This window comes from Bos grunniens, chromosome X (genome assembly GCF_055505025.1).
Source record: "Bos grunniens cultivar Pamir isolate PY7600 chromosome X, Bosgru_T2T1.0, whole genome shotgun sequence".
NCBI lineage: Eukaryota > Metazoa > Chordata > Mammalia > Artiodactyla > Bovidae > Bos > Bos grunniens.
Window position 1 is genome coordinate 22,819,702 of NC_141194.1, and position 15,978 is coordinate 22,835,679.

General features: G+C 46.4%; 1 long non-coding RNA gene and 1 pseudogene across 11 annotated transcripts in view; one reads left to right on the forward strand and one right to left on the reverse strand.

The window, feature by feature from the left end:
* LOC147339943 (uncharacterized) overlaps positions 1-15,978 on the reverse strand; it is a 97,989-nt gene that overhangs the window by 50,633 nt on the left and 31,378 nt on the right. For 3 of the 11 annotated variants that reach the window (XR_015158533.1, XR_015158528.1, XR_015158522.1), the window contains one exon: positions 7,327-7,487. This is a non-coding gene — a long non-coding RNA (uncharacterized LOC147339943). Of the gene's footprint in view, positions 1-3,579; positions 7,488-15,978 lie in introns of those variants that run through there. The other 8 variants (XR_015158530.1, XR_015158526.1, XR_015158531.1 and 5 more) reach the window with 4 other exon arrangements.
* On the forward strand, positions 8,833-9,934 carry LOC147339945 (melanoma-associated antigen B4-like; annotated as a pseudogene).

A 15,978-nucleotide genomic window follows, 5' to 3' on the forward strand; every position in this document is an offset into this window, starting at 1 on the left:
GAGTTCTCTTCAAGAAAATCAGAGATACCAAGGGAACATTTCATGCAAAGATGGGCACAATAAAGGACAGAACCTACAGGGACAGAAGAGAAGCAAAGGATTTTAAGAAGAGGTGGCAAGGATATACAGAAGAACTGTTCAACAAAGGTCTTAATGACCCAGATAACAGTGATGTTGTGATCACTGCCTTAGAGCCAGACATCCAGGAGTGTGAAGTGAAGGGGTCCTTAGGAAGCATTCCTAGGAACAAAGCTAGTGGAGGTGATGGAATTCCAGCTGAGCTATTTCAAACCTTAAATGATGATGCTGTTAAAGTACTTCATTCAATATGCCAGCAAATTTGGACCACCCAGCAGAGGACACAGGACTGAAAAAGGTCAGTTTTCATTCCATCCCAAAGAAGTACAATGCCAAAGAATATTCAAACTATCATACAATTGCCTGGGAAAATTTGACCCTGGGAAGGAGACTCATAGACTCAGCTCAGCACAGTGTTGTCACAGGATCTGCTAAGATTCAAGGAAAGGTCCACATGCCAATCCTGCAGAAGCTCCCATGGAACACTGCCCACCCTGGCGCTGCCTCTGCTGTCTGCCTGGAACACAGAAGCTCATAACAGGAAGTGAGTGCCTCCTATACACACTGCGGGTGAGATGCCATCTTCAAGAGCTGCTGTGATCTTTGAGAACTGCAATGTAGGGTGCCCAGAGGGAGGAGACCCAGGTCTCACCAGATGTCAAACTGTGAGGTGATGTGAGTTACAAGTGCAAGGACAGAAGTCTGGCACGACCAAGCCCTTTCCCTCTGAAGAGGGGGCCTGACAACCCCCGGCCACCCTACCACTGCTCTCCCCTGAAAGATCCAGGCCTGCATCTTAAGCCCTATGTCCATCCGCTTCACTCAGGTGGTCTCCGAGAGGAAGGCTTCGGTTCGGGGCTGGTAGACTCCAGTTCTGCTCAGTAGAGGGAAAGCCCCGGACTCTGTGCAGTGATGGATGGAACCTCCGGGGGACTGAGAGTCTCCACACCCCAGAAAGGCAGCCACGCCTAACTCCCACCCACTGTGACGTGGCTGGGGAACATGTGGGTAGCATCCGGACAACTCTAAAGCCTGAGGGGTTCCCTCACTGCATTCTCGGATGCCGGACACTCAGAGAGGAGGGGACCTCGGTCCGAGAGGTTGGTAGCTCGTCAGTACAGGGAGAATGTCAGGGCTCAGGAGGAGCCAGGGTGAGGACCATCCTCCCCGACACATGGGCAAATCAGGATCCTCCCCTGTGGTCAGTGCTTCCTCCCAGCCAAACATGGGGAAGAGAGGCTGCGGTCTGAGTGGGGAGGTTAGAGCTTGGTTGTGATGGTACAGCCAAGAGGCAGCAGAAGGGAGGATCCCAGACCCTTTCGTGAGGGACTTATCACTCCTTCCTCCATTCCTCTGTGGTGACAGGGAAGGTGCCAGTGTCTACTTCAGAGTAAGAGAGGGAATAGGGAAAGAAATGCAAAAAAGCAATGGCTGTCTGAGGAGGCCTTACAAATAGCTGTGAAAAGATGGGAAGTAAAAAGCAAAGGAGAAAAGGAAAGATATACCCATCTGAATGCAGAATTCCAAAAATTAGCAAGGAGAGATAAGAAAGTCTTCCTCAGCGATCAATGCAAAGCAATAAAGGAAAAGAATAAACCGGCAAGACTAGAGATCTCTTCAAGAAAATTAGAGATACCACGGGAATATTTCATGCAAAGATGGGCTCAATAAAGGACAGAAATGGTAGGTACCTAACAGAAGCAGAAGATATTAAGAAGAGGTGGCAAGAATACACAGAAGAACTGTACAAAAAAGATCTTCATGACCCAGATAATCACAATGGTGTGATCACTCACCTAGAGCCAGACATCCTGGAATGTGAAGTCAAGGTGGCTTTAGGAAGCATCACTACGAACAAAGCTAGTGGAGGTGAAGGAATTCCAGATGAGCTATTTCAAATCCTCAAAATGATGCTGTGAAAGTGCTGCACTCAACATGCCAGCAAATATGGAGAACTCAGCAGTGGCCACAGGACTGGAAAAGATCAGTTTTCATTCCAATCCCAAAGAAAGGCAATGTCAAAGAATGCTCAAACTACCACACAATTGCACTCATCTCACACGCTAGTAAAGTAATGCTTAAAAGTCTCTAGGCCAGGCTTTAGCAATACATGAACCGTGAACTTCCAGATGTTCAAGCTGGTTTTAGAAAAGGCAGAGGAAACAGAGATCAAATTGCCAACATCTGCTGGATCATCAAAAAAGCAAGAGAGTTCCAGAAAAACATCTATTTCTGCTTTATTGACTATGCCAAAGCCTTTGATTGTGTGGATCACAATAAACTGTGGAAAATTCTGAAAGAGATGGGAATACTAGACCACCTGACTTGCCTCTTGTGAAACCTGTATGCAGGTCACGTCAGGAAGCAACAGTTAGAACTGGACATGGAACAACAGACTGGTTCCAAATAGGAAAAGGAATAGGTCAAGGCTGTATATTGTCACCCTACTTACTTAACTTATACGCAGAGTACATCATGAGAAACGCTGGGCTGGAAGAAGTACAAGCTGGAATCAAATTGCCGAGAGAAATATCTCTAACCTTAGATATGCAGAGGATACCACCCTTATGGCAGAAAATGAAGAAGAACTAAAGAGCCTCTTCATGAAAGTGAAAGAGGAGAGTGAAAAAGTTGGCTTAAAGCTCAACATTCAGAAAACGAAGATCATGGTATCCGGTCCCATCACTTCATGTCAGATAGATGGGGAAACAGCAGAAACAGTGGCTGACTTTATTTTTCTGGGCTCCAAAATCACTGCAGATGGTGATTGCAGCCATGAAATTAAAAGACGTTTACTCCCTGGAAGGAAAGTTCTGATCAACCTAGATAGCATATTGAAAACCAGAGATATGACTTAGCTGACAAAGGTCCATCTAGTCAAGGCTATGGTTTTTCCAGTGGTAGTGTATGGATGTATGAGTTGCACAGTGAAGAAAGCTGAGCACTGATTTGATGCTTTTGAACTGTAGTGTTGTAGAAGACTGTTGAGAGTCCCTTGGACTGCAAGGACACCCAACCAGTCCATTCTAAAGGAGATCAGTCCTGGGTGTTCTTTGGAAGGACTGATGCTAAAGTTGAAACTCCAATACTTTGGCCACCTGATGCGAAGACTTGACTCATTGGAAAAGACTATGATGCTGGGAGGGATTAGGGGCATGAGCAGAAGGGGATGACAGAGGATGAGATGGCTGGATGGCAACACGGACTTGATGGACCTGAGTTTCAGTGAACTCCGGGAGTTGGTGATGGACAGGGAGGTCTGACCTGCTGCGATTCATGGGGTCGCAAAGAGTTGGACACGACTGAGCGAATGAACTGAACTGAACTGATGATTAACCTTGGTTTCCTCAAGTTATCTGGTCATATCCAAGTCTACCTGTGTCTGTCAGATATGACATTCCAGTCAAAGTCTCTGTAGTGTAATCACTGTTTCCACTTGTGTCCTGCTATAAGAACAGATTCTCACTGAACTTTTGAAAAATAACAATTTTACTAAGAAAATAAGAACACTAAGAGTTTTTAATGTCTGGAGTGATACAGTAGGGAGAGAAAAATTAATGTTTCAATTCTAATGACAAAGGTACCATTTATCAAATTGCTGTGTTAAAAAATTTCCTTATATCTAGAAAATGAAAGATTTTTAAAAGACAGTACTCTTTCAAAAAAATCAGGAAAATTAGAATCATATGTTTAATTCATTAAGCCCCATGTTCCTAATTCTTATATTGCCAGAGTCCAGATTTTGTATTGTTTCTGTCAATCCTCCCTGAAGTTTGTGGCTCATAGGGACAATGATAATTTCAAGAAGCCTGCAAGGTTTTGGTTAAAGCTCGTATAATTTGCCCAGGGAAATGTGTGCCTGGATCACACTTGATAAACCAAACAGAGAACACATTTTCTCACACTTTCTTTGCCACCGTAAGGGAATCAGCCTTGCAGCAAGGCAAGGCTTCAACTCATCCAGAAAATATAGGAATGACAAGAATATTTTGATGACTCATCTGTTCTGTTCAGTCTCTCGGTCGTGTCTGACTCTTTGCAACCCCATGGACTTCAGCACGCCAGGCCTCCCTGTGGATCACCTATTCCCAGAGCTTGCTCAAACTCATTTCCATTGAGTAGGTGATGCCGTCCAACCATTTCATCCTCTGCCATCCCCTTCTCTTCCTGCCTTCAATCTTTCCCAGCATTGGGGTCTTTTCTGATGAATCAGTTCTTCACATCATATCGTCAAAGTATTGTAGCTTCAGCTTCTGCATCAGTCTTTCCAATGCATATTCAGGATGATACCCTTTAGAACTGACTGGTTAGATCTCCTTGCAGTCCAAGGGACTCTCAGGAATCTTTCCCAGGAGGAACGAGATGGCAAGAGGAGTTGCTGGATGTGGAATACATCTCTCTCCACGGATACAACAGGAATACAACTTCAGACACAGAAATGCATGCAGAATACCAGCTGAGAGTGGACAGGAGTACATGACCAGCAAAAAAGAATGTATAGACGCACACAAAATTCAAGGTCAAGCCCTGAGCCTTTAGAGTGGGTGCACTGGCTCCAAGATCCTAGACTACCAGAGAACTAACCCTAGGATATCAAATAGTGAGAACTGACACAAAGGAAACCACTGGAATACAAGACCTGGCATCATCAAACCACTGATAGCACCCTCTGCAGGACGCCTCATCTAAACCACAAAGAAAACAAAAATACAAACCTGATCATCTGCAGACAGAATTACTACCTTACTCAGCCGTGACCGTCAAAGGAAAAAACAAACAAACAAAAACTCAGCACAAATCTCACCCTATAAGAAGCTTAAACAAATCACTGGACCAACCTTAGAGGGCAGAAACAAAAAGGAAGAAAGAATTCAACCTTGAAGCCTGGGAAAAAGAGACCTCAAACATGATAACTAAAATAATAATAATAATAAAGTCCAGTGTTTAAGACTCAACACTTCCACTGCTGGGGGAAGAGGTTTGATCGCTGGTCAGGTACTAGGATTCTACATGCCATATGCAATAGGCAAGAAAATCTAGAAGATAACATGGGGGCAAAACATAAGTTTGGTAATGAGATTTTAGGCTCAACACCAAAAGCACAGTCCATGAAAGAAAATAATAAGCTGAACCTTGTTAATATTAAAAACTTCTATCTGCAACATATACTAATAAGAGAATGAAAAAGAAAGGTCACGAAAGGGTAGTTATAAATCTATTTGCAGGGAAAGAATGGAGACACAGACGTAGAGAACGGGCATGTGGACACATCGGGGGAAGCAGACAGTGAGACGAATTTAGAGAGTGGTGTGGACAAATATGCAATACCATGTGGACAACAGGCATGAGGGGGAAGTTGCTGGGTGACACAAGGAATCAGCTCAATGATGACCTAGAGGGGTGAGGTCGGGGGTGGGAGGGAGGTTCATGAGGGAGGGGATATATGTATACTTACAGCTGCTTCATACAAGAGAACTTGACACACCATTTAATTTTCTTCTAAATAAAAATAATTGTTAAAAAATCTATGAATTTAAAAATCTGGAGAAGTACATATAGCCACTAGAATTATATACAATGCCAAATGAATGAAAGTCAGAAGTAATGAAAAGCAAAAGATCACAGTAACAATTTGATTCTCGAATTAAAAATCTTAGAAAACAGGACAGAAAATATTCAAACATGTAAGAGACTTCAAAAATCTGGAATAAAAAAAGATCATGAGAGTAAAATCATCCAGTTGGTCTGGAAGAATCAACAATTACTTACACCAAAGTAACAGAAAATACACCATAAACAAAAGCAACCATAGAAAAAATTTACCTACAGAGAAACTTTAGAAAAATGTATATAGTCTTCATGGAGGCAACAAGAAGAAATTTTTTGAGAGTCTTAGGAAAAAGAAGGCTCAAACAGAATAGTATGTTATGTACAGTCATGAAGGACAGATATTGTAAGACTGTCAATTTTCTGTAACTTCTTTACAGATTTAGTACCACATTCAGAATAGCTGAGACCACAGTGAAACACGGTCTGCTGCTTTTTGTACCCAGAAGTAACCACGGAAATCTTATGGATGGAATAAAGAAAACTATTAACAAAAGTGAAAACATAAAATTAAATAATCCCTGATGGACAGTAAGTCTCCACTGAACTTGACCCTATGTGTAAAATTAAATAATCCCTGATCGACAGTAAGTCTCCACTGATCTTGACCCTATGTATGCCCAGGTGGGGGAGTACTTAAGAGACTGGCACAGATGTCCAGGCTGCAAGGGAAGCAGACAACAGGATCAGCTGCAAAAGGCTTTAAACTTGAGCCCTGGATTCTTCCACTCTACCCTGGGATCATGAATCTCCACTGCTTCACTGAAGGAATCTGAGGCAGCATCTCTGAGGCCCCATGCCAGGACTATGGGGCACCAAAGTTTGGCTTGGATGTAGCAGTATGGCCCAGATCATGAAATAAGCAGCACAAAGTTTGTTGTATGTGTGCTTAGTCACTCAGTTGTGTCTGACTCTTAGCAACCCCATGGACTGTAGCCCACCAGGCTCCTCTGTCCAAGGGGAAACTCCAGGCAAGAATACTAGAGTGGGTTGCCATGCCTTCCTCCAGGAGGTCTTCCCAACCCACGGATTGAACCCAGGTCTCCCACACCACAGGCAGATTCTGTAGTGTCTGAGCCACCAGGGAATGCCAGTGGATGAGAACTGGCCCTTTTAAATGATCACCTTAATAGATTATCACCCAGGGACTAAAAGAGAAAAGTTAGTATCACAGTAATGGTACAAAATTACAGAACTTCATCTCAGAACTCTTGAGCAATGACCCTGCAGTTGACTGAGAGCCCACAGTGAGAACTGTCAGGCTATGGAGGCCCTTCACTTGCTCTTCTAGAATTGTATGCGCATGGTTGGGGACCAGGATGGACTTATACCAGAAAGGGAAGGATTTCCAGGCCTTGTCAGCAGTCAATATGAATGAAGTTTCTGAGTGAGATGTGAGGGGTTCCACACCACAGAAGATGGTCTCCCATCCTTCCCTCTCAGATCATCTTACCTGTAGCAGCCATTTCCAGGAAGCCTTGTGTAGAAATGGTGAGATGAGACGTATGTGCACTTCATACCAGGAGACTCGGGGGTTCACATCTTCGATATGAGGCCTTGGCCTCAGGTCAGCAGATGGGACGTAGCCCAGCATCTACAGGGGTTAAGGGAAGGCATGGAGAACGACAGAGCATCACTTACTACAGAAGAGGGAGCCCAAGAGAGCCTTCGGTGTTGGTCTCATGGGCTCCAGGAAGGCTGTTAGGCTTGGGCTCCCCAGTTCTTCCCGCTGGTGGTGCTGACACAAGTGAGATGCATGGAGTGAGCCAGCTGACAGTTCAGGACAGTGACGTCCCAGGACCCTATAAGAGTCAAGGGAAAGTCCATTTGTCAACCCTGTGAGAAGCTCCCACGGAACCCCGCCTGTCCAGGTCCCGCCCCTGCTGTCCTCCTGGAGCCCAGATGCACATGACAGGAAGTGACGTCCTCCTAAGCACGCTGGGGGAGCAACGCCATCCTTGACAGTGCTGTTATCTCTGAGAACTGCCGTTGACGGTGGCCAGAGAGAACAGTCCCAAGTGTCATCAGGTGTCAAGATTGGAGGTGACATGAGTTACGAGTGCAGGGATAAGTCTCTGCACCCCGAGTCCCTTTTCCCTCTAAAAAGAGGGGGCCTCACAGCCTCCGGTGACCCTACCCGTGCACTCAGACCAGAGGATCCAGCCTAGCTTAGGCCTAAGACCATCCACTAACCCCTAGGGGGTCTCAGGAAAGAATGTCTAGGTCAGGCTCTGCTGGACCCCAGCTCCGCTCAGTACATGGAGAGCCACGAGCCCCGTGAAGTGAAGGAAGGACTCTCGGGGGGACTGAGGGTCCATACACCAGAATGGCAACCATCTAACCCCTGACTCACCGAGATTTGGCTGCGGATCATCCGGGCAGCCGCTGGGCAGCTCTAAAGACTGAGAGGCTCCCTCACTGTGACCTCAGATGCGGGACACTCAGAGAAGAGGGAACTTTGGCCTGAGGGGCTGGCAGCTGGTCAGTAGAGGGAGGATGTCAGGGTTCGTGAAGAGTCAGGATGAGCACCATCCTCCCCAACAAACGGGTGACTCAAGACCCTCCCCTGTGCTCAGCGCTTCCTCCCAGCCAAACATCGGGAAGGGGGTGGCGGTCTGAGAGGGGAGATTGAAGCCTGGTTGTGAAGGTGCAGCCACGAGACAGCAGAAGGGAAGGTCCTGGGACCCTTCAGTGGGGGGCTGAGTATGCCCTCCTCTCCTCGTCTGGGGTGACAGGGAAGGTGGCAGCGTCAATTTCAGACAGGAGAGGGAATGGGCTGGGTGTGGGAGAGGGGGTGTCTCACACCAATTTTCATCCTGACTCTGAATGTCAGCTGAGAGGACCTGCCTCCCCTGCCAGTCCCCACTGCCGCCCCCCACCCCTTCTAATGCTCAGGCAGAACTGTCTGCTGTGCCCCAGGGGTCACTCTCTCTTGCTACTCAGTGGTCTCAGGGGACAGGCTGACCAGGAGCCCTGTGGGTCCTAGAGCACTGGCCTTGAGGACCCCTCAGAAGCAGCTTCCATTCAAGCCAGGGAGGACTCTCCTCGCTGAAGGTTCTCACAGCATGTCCTCGTCCCTCCTCCAGGTGCCTTCCTGCCTGCTTTCCTGCCCGCACTCCCACCTGCGGTCCCTGACCTGCTGTCACCATGCCTCGGAGGCACAAGAGCAAGTCCCATGCCCGAGGGAAACGCCACCAGGTCCGGGGGGACACTCAGGAGGCCCAGGCCAGTGCTGCCGAAGCCCCAAAGGAAGAGTGCCCCTCTTCCAACTCTTCTGCCCCTCAGGGTTCTCCCTGGAGCTCCCCTGCTGCTGGTGATCACCAGGAGCTTCAGGGAGCCATGGCCCCTAGCTCTCCTGATGCAGGGCCTTCATGTGCAGGATCTGGTGAAGGTGCCCAGCGCCCCGAGGAGGAAAGTGCAGGTGCCTCCCAGGAAGCCCCTGCCACTCAGAGCACTCGAAAAGATCCTCTGTCCAGGAAGGCCAGGATACTCGTGGAGTTCCTGCTGGAGAAGTACACCAAGAAGGAGCCCATCATGCAGAGCGCCCTGATGAAAATCGTCAGCAGGAAGTATAGGCAGCACTTCCCTAAGATGCTCAGTACAGCCCGTGAGTGCGTGGAGCTGGTCTTTGGCCTGGAGATGAAGGAAGTCGATGGTAGAGGGAACATCTACACCCTCATCAGGAAGCTCAACCTCGGGGGAAACGATTGTCTGCCTGATGAGGGAGTGCTGCCCAAGTCCCATCTCCTCATGATGCTCCTGGGGGTCATCTTCATGAATGGTAACCGCGCCACTGAGGAGGAGATCTGGGAATTCCTCAGTATGTTGGGGATCTATGCTGGGAGGAGGCACTGCATCTTTGGAGAGCCCAAAGGCTCATCACCAAAGATCTGGTGCAGAAGGAGTACCTGAATTACTGCAAGGTACCCAAAAGTGATCCTTCACACATGAGTTCCTGTGGGGCCCGAGAGCTTGTGCTGAGACCAGTAAGATGAAGGTACTGGAGGTTCTAGCCACGTTCCATGGTAGGGTCCCTAGTTCCTTCCCAGACCTCTATGACGAGGCTCTGAGAGATCAGGAGGAGAGAGCAGGGCGGAGAGGTGTGGCCAGGGCTCCCACCATGGCTGAGGCCAGTGCCCTTTCCAGGGCCAAGTCCTGCAGCTCCTCACACTTCTGGGGAGGGGGGCAGGGCACTTTGTTCCCTTTGTGTTGGAAGAGAGCAGTTAAGCTGCTAAATAGTGCACAGTAGTAGGGGTGGAGGGAACAAAACCCATATCTTCTTGAAGTTTTAAATGGTAAGCAAGTTTAGGCCTATTTTATTTTAACAAAATATACATCTGTTTTCTTGTATCCATATGAGAAATCTCTAATGAACAATGATTTAAAGTAGAAAGGTAAAGAGGGGAAGGAGCTGTTTTGTATTTTCAAATGTTCTTACTTTTGATAAGGTTTATTGTGCTTCAGAATTCAAATGTATGAATCATATAAATCATAGTTTCCAGCTGTTTTAATGTTTTAAAAGTTTGGGTTTTGTAAAACACACTGAAAGTACTGAATATATTGTTCACAATGCAAACAAGATAACATGACATTAGAAGAGAATTTTTCTTGAAGAGTAGTCAAGCTTCTAAAGACTGCATGGTAGTGGAGGTTAAATCACATTTCTTTTGATCACATTTCTCTTTCTGTTTCACACGAGTAACTTCTACATATTATTTGTTTCGTTTTTTTTTTTTTCCAAATATTTTTACTTCTAAGAGGTTGTTTTTCCTCAGAGTATTAATTTGGTAATGATACTGCTGTTATGTTCATTGCTGTTTTAAAAGTTTTAAAGGTACAGTTTTGGTAGATATAAAAGAAATTCAGGAGCCATCTAAGTTGTCTTTATGATCTGAAAGTAGGTAACATAGCACTGCAAGAGTGATTTTCATGCTAATGTGAAAGAAGACCACAGAAACTATTGAGAAACAAAAAGAAAATGGAGAAAAGAATAGAGTAAAAAGTCATTATGTTGTGGTTTACCTTATTTCTTTGAAACTTTCTTTTAGTAAAAATAAAAAAATACTTTGACTTATTTAGCTCATTTAAGAATATTTGTTTCTTTTGTCCTAATTCACTGCATATTCTCTGCTCTTTCCTGGATTAAAAGTAAACTCAGATGGGAAAGTGGTATTTGAGGGGTTCATAATAATCATAACTTCCATTTATTACAAACCAATACTTCTTACTCAGTATGCCACTGCTTTATATGTAGTACATGCACTCCAGCATTCATGCAGGATCGGATTTAGCAGAGTCCATTTATGGGTGGATAACTTGCAAATTTCTCAAGTTCACGAACTGATGAAGTGACCTTTCTAGGACTAGTCCCCCGATCTGGATTACTGTAGAGCCCACAATGTGCCACTTCTACCAGCCTAAGCCAGACATCATGTCTTTTCATTCATTTTTCCTCTAAACACTCCAAAAAAATGTGTCTGGTTGGATACATGGGGCCCTGTCCCAAAGAATTGTTTTGGAATAAAGTTTAAAAAATGCTGATAAATGAATCGTATGAAAGAAGACAAAACTACTCAGGGACAATGTGGTCATGAACACATGCAATGTCAGATACCCTGAAAAGATCAATATGCCCTCATTTATCCTTCCTGATTCTCAGGGACATAAAGCCTTAGCTTAAGCACTGTGTCCTCAGGTCAATGGATGGAAGAGTCCCAGCCTCTGACAGTTATCAAGGGGAAGATTTTGGAACACTAGAGGTCCCACAAACTATATCCTGCTTCTTGCCTTGTGTGGCCATGGGGAGAGCAGTCTGTCTGAGGTGTTCTTTCCTTTCCTGCAGGGCAAAGGTGGAGGGGTTCTCAGGAAGTTGAATGCCTTGGACTTGCGGCAGCAGCTCCAATTCTGCCAAGTAGGAGATCTTAATAGGCCTTCTTAGGATTTACAGTGAGAACACTGGGTACTGATGAGTGGACCCCCCCATAGCAAGGGGGACGGCATGGAGGAACAAGCAAGGGTAGCCAGGGAGTAGCTCTCTTACCTCCCCTTCTGTTGTCTCAAGAAGGCAAAAGCCTTGGCCACAGGCCAGCTGATTCAGCCAGTAGAGAGGGTGGATTCTCATATGCTACCGGAAGTCAAGGTAAGAAACCTGATCTAAGACTGGGGGACCACTGACTCCAGAAGAGAGTGGAGCCTTAGAATATTCTCCTCCTCAGAAGGCCCCAGTAGCTTTGCACACATCTGGTTCATCCTGTCTTCCAATCTAGAACTTCCAAGAAAGTAATGCCTTTGTTCTGAGGATCACAGCCTCAGGTGAGTGGAGGCTGCAGTCTGGGTCTGGTCAGGAGTGAGGATGAGGTACCTGAACGGGGGGCAAGAAGACCACTCAGCCCAGAACAGGGGAGACTGTGGAGGCCCAGCCCTGATGCCAGCCCTATGAGACCCAGGAGAAAGCTTTCTGGCTGAAGTGCTTCTCTTTCCGCTCGAGTGGTCTCAGGTAGGTGAAAGCCTTGGTCTACTGGGAGAAGCCTCACTTCAGTACAGAGTGGAAAATTAGTGACCCCAAATGAGGATAAAGGAACTGCACCTAGAACACAGCCCTGCCCCTCTACACCTCGCACTGGCAAATTTGGGAATGTGGGCATGATGCACCCATCACATTTCTTTTTAGAGCATCTCAGGAGGTTAGGCGCTGGGGTTCAGGGGTCAACCTCAGGAGGAAATCCAGGTCATGCCAAGAGTCAAGTAGAGGATCATAAGGACTAAAGGAACAACTCACACTATACCACTTTTATAGAATGCCTCCCCTAGGGTCAGCCACGAGTGACCACAGGTTGGCAGCCCTCACATCCTCCGAGGAGGTCTCAGGGAATTTAAGGCTTGTAGCATGAGCGGACAGGTCTTGTTAGGAGATGGGAAGTCAGTGTGAGGACCTTGAGAGAGGACATTAATAGTGAAGAGAGGGAGGAAATACAGGACTACCTAGGAGCTTGACCGAGGACACATGCAGCCAGCCATCAGAAGGCCTCAATTTCCAGTCACAGCTTTTTGTCCTAGGAGACCACAGGTAAGTGTGGTAAGTTAGGCAACCTCTGCTTTCTTCTATTGGGTCTCAGAGAGTTGTGAGCTTTGCTCTGAGCACATGCCCTCAGGTAAAGAGACAGGAGCTGCAAGACCTCCCAGCAGTTCCCAGAGGACACCTGGTCATTTCTCCAGAGGATCTTCAGGTAACCCTTGATGTGGCAGGGAAGACAGGTTTTTCATACGTGCATCAGCTACTCTGTGCAGACTGATTTCCCTGGGCTTTTGTCCTTCAAATCCTCCATGATAATGGGAATTGAAGGAAGGCCCCAAAACAAGTGGCATGCCCCTCCTCTCAAGTTCTTGCTAGGAAAGTTTACTTTTGATGTTTCTGCACATGCACGACTGCCCCTTCCACTTGTTGGGAAGAAAATTTCTCACTAAATTCTAGGCAATAGTCCAAGCTGGAGACCTTCATTAGAAGGCTCCCACCAAGAGAAATGACAGCTCCTGGCTCGGGGAGCCTGCCTCCGTATGACAGGGATAGAATAGCATAGGATACAGGTAGCTTTTTTCCGGTGACTCTGTGGAAAAGAATCCACCTGCAATGCAGGAGATGAAGGTTTGATGCCTGTTCTGGAACATCTCCTGGAGGAGGAAGTGGCTACCCATTCCAGTATTCCTGCCTGGAGAATCCCATGGACAGAGAGCCTGGAGTGCTACAGTTCATGGGGTTGCAAAGTGTCAGAAATAAATGAGGGCTTGAGCACAGACAGACAGACAGGTAGATCTAGAAGTCTAGGAGGGGAATCAGTACAGTTCAGTTCAGTTCAGTCGCTCAGTCGTGTCCGATTCTTTGCGACCCCATGAATTGCACCACGCCAGGTCTCCCTGTCCATCACCAACTTAGAGAAACCTAGGAACCATTGGTAGACTGTTGTAAGTTAACACTGTTCAAGAAAGGCATCAGAATGTTGTGGAAGAAGGCAGGTTTGTTTAACTATAAAGCCATAATTCATACATGAGATGTCACCCAGGCCTTTAGGAAAAAGAAAAATGACACCAGCCTTCTACTGATTTGAAGAAGTTGTACAGTAATCCAAGTTTGACCTCATAAGGTCAGACACTCTCCTGCTCCAAATGAATTGGGAGGGAGTGATGTAAGCCTGACCTCTATTCAAAGAGGGCAGTCCTTCCTAGTCCTCCACTTTCCATTGACTGTAAAATGTATTTCACTTAATCTTCCAGGCAGAGTTCCATCACCTGCCTTCTTGCATCTTTTACAAGCATCCTATATAAATAAATCTATTTCTTGCCTAACACTTTGCCTGTTGCTGAATTCCTTCTGCGCTGAGACACAAACAGTGTGAGCCACAGTACATCCAGGTACCAGGTAAGTGATTCTAATTAAAAGACCATGGTTCAAGACTCAAACTGGATTTTGAGGGGGGGTGGAGAGGTTGGAGTCCTGGCCATGTGGATTTTAGTCAAAACCTCATGTGACAGGTTTCAGGTAGAGGAGATCTCCATGCCACCGCATCAGAAATTTTATACTATGGCCTGTTATACTGGTTCATAGGGCTAGAATTAAAGTCACTTTCTTCTGCATTTCTCTGCACCTAGATTCCCAATATCTTTGCCTTTGGGTGTCCAAATCCAGACACTGTATGCCATGAATGCCTCCACTTTGTGTTTATAAAATTCAAGCTGAGTGTGTCTACAGGATAGGAAGAGAATGGACAAAGAAAGAAAAAAAAAAATTGAGCTAAAAATTTTCTGGCTGCCTTCTGAAATATGGCTGTCCTGGTGCCTCAGAGGGTAAAGAATCTACTTGAAATGGCGGGAGACTGGGGTTCGATCCCTGGATTGGGAAATTCCCCTGGAGAAGGGAATAGCAACCCACTCCAGTATTCCTGCCCAGAGAATCCCATGGACAGGGATCCTGGAGGGCTACAATCCATGGGGCCACAATGAGTCAGACATGACTTAGAGACTGAACAACAACAGCAATCTCCTAACACTTCTTCTACTTTCCCACTTCTTGCTGCAACTAGTGAAGCCCATGCATCCTAGAGCCTGTGCTCCGCAGTAAGAGAAGCCACCACAATGAGAAGACAGTGCACCCCAATGAAGGGTAGCCCCTGCTCCTCGAAACTAGAGAACACACATGCAGCAGAAAGAGCCAGCCCAACCAAAATGAAATACATAAATAATTTCTTAAAAAAAAAAAACAATCAGGGAAGCCACAACGGCCCCTGGGGTGAGAACTGAACCATATTCTGCCCAGCAAGATCACAGGTGAGGGATGCCACAGCCATGTACAGGCCATAAGGGAATTCAGTGACACCGGAAGGCGCTTATGAGCATTAGCCATTTCCTTTTCAGATGGGTAACTGTCCATTGCTGAAGAGTTGCCCTTAGGATTCCAACAAGGTCCCTTATGTCCAAGTCTTTTTTGCCTTTAGGAAAAACTCTGAACTTTGAAAGACTTGGCAGGTAGACTCTGCTGGCTTGGCAATGCTTAATTTGCCTACAAAAGCCCTTCCCCTTCTCCTGATGATACTAACCATCAGCCAGCCCCTGAGCCCTGTTCACAGGAGCTCTTTCTGGGCAAAAGAAGGAGCCTCTTGGACCACAGACGTCTTCTTCACTATACTCAGCATTGAACACCACAGCTCCCAGCCCCCATCACCAATGCTTTGCCCTCTAACCTGGGGTTCCAGAACTCCTTAAACACTACCCACCTCAGGAAGTCATAGGGCCCACCAGACTTCCGTAAGAATCCAAGTTCCCCTCTCCATGCAGGATCTCAGTTGGATAAAACAAGATTAAGGAAAATTCTCAGATGACCCAAAAAATATCTAAACAAGTTTAGACATCTATGACTTTTGAGTTAACCCAGAAGGACATTTATATCATCCTTGCTCAGACATTCTCTCAGGCAGAAAGGACAACTATATACAGATTTTGCACTCAGCTGGGAGACAGCTATCACATGGCAAACTCCTAACCATTTCCCATGGGAATGATGGCTGTTCCCTGTTGAGAATCTAATTGGGAGTATAATACTTGAGCCAGGTTAGCAGTCAGGGATGCTTTGTCTTCCTCTTCCCCACCTGAACACTGGTGGTCAGAGCACACCCAGAGAGGCTCCCTGTTCTGGCCAATGACCACCACTAGGTTTCCAGCCATGTCAGGACCAAGCAAGACAAAGTGCCAGCACAGGGTGTCACAGGTGCACCAAGATCTAAACGGTGACTACTGTAACCCAGG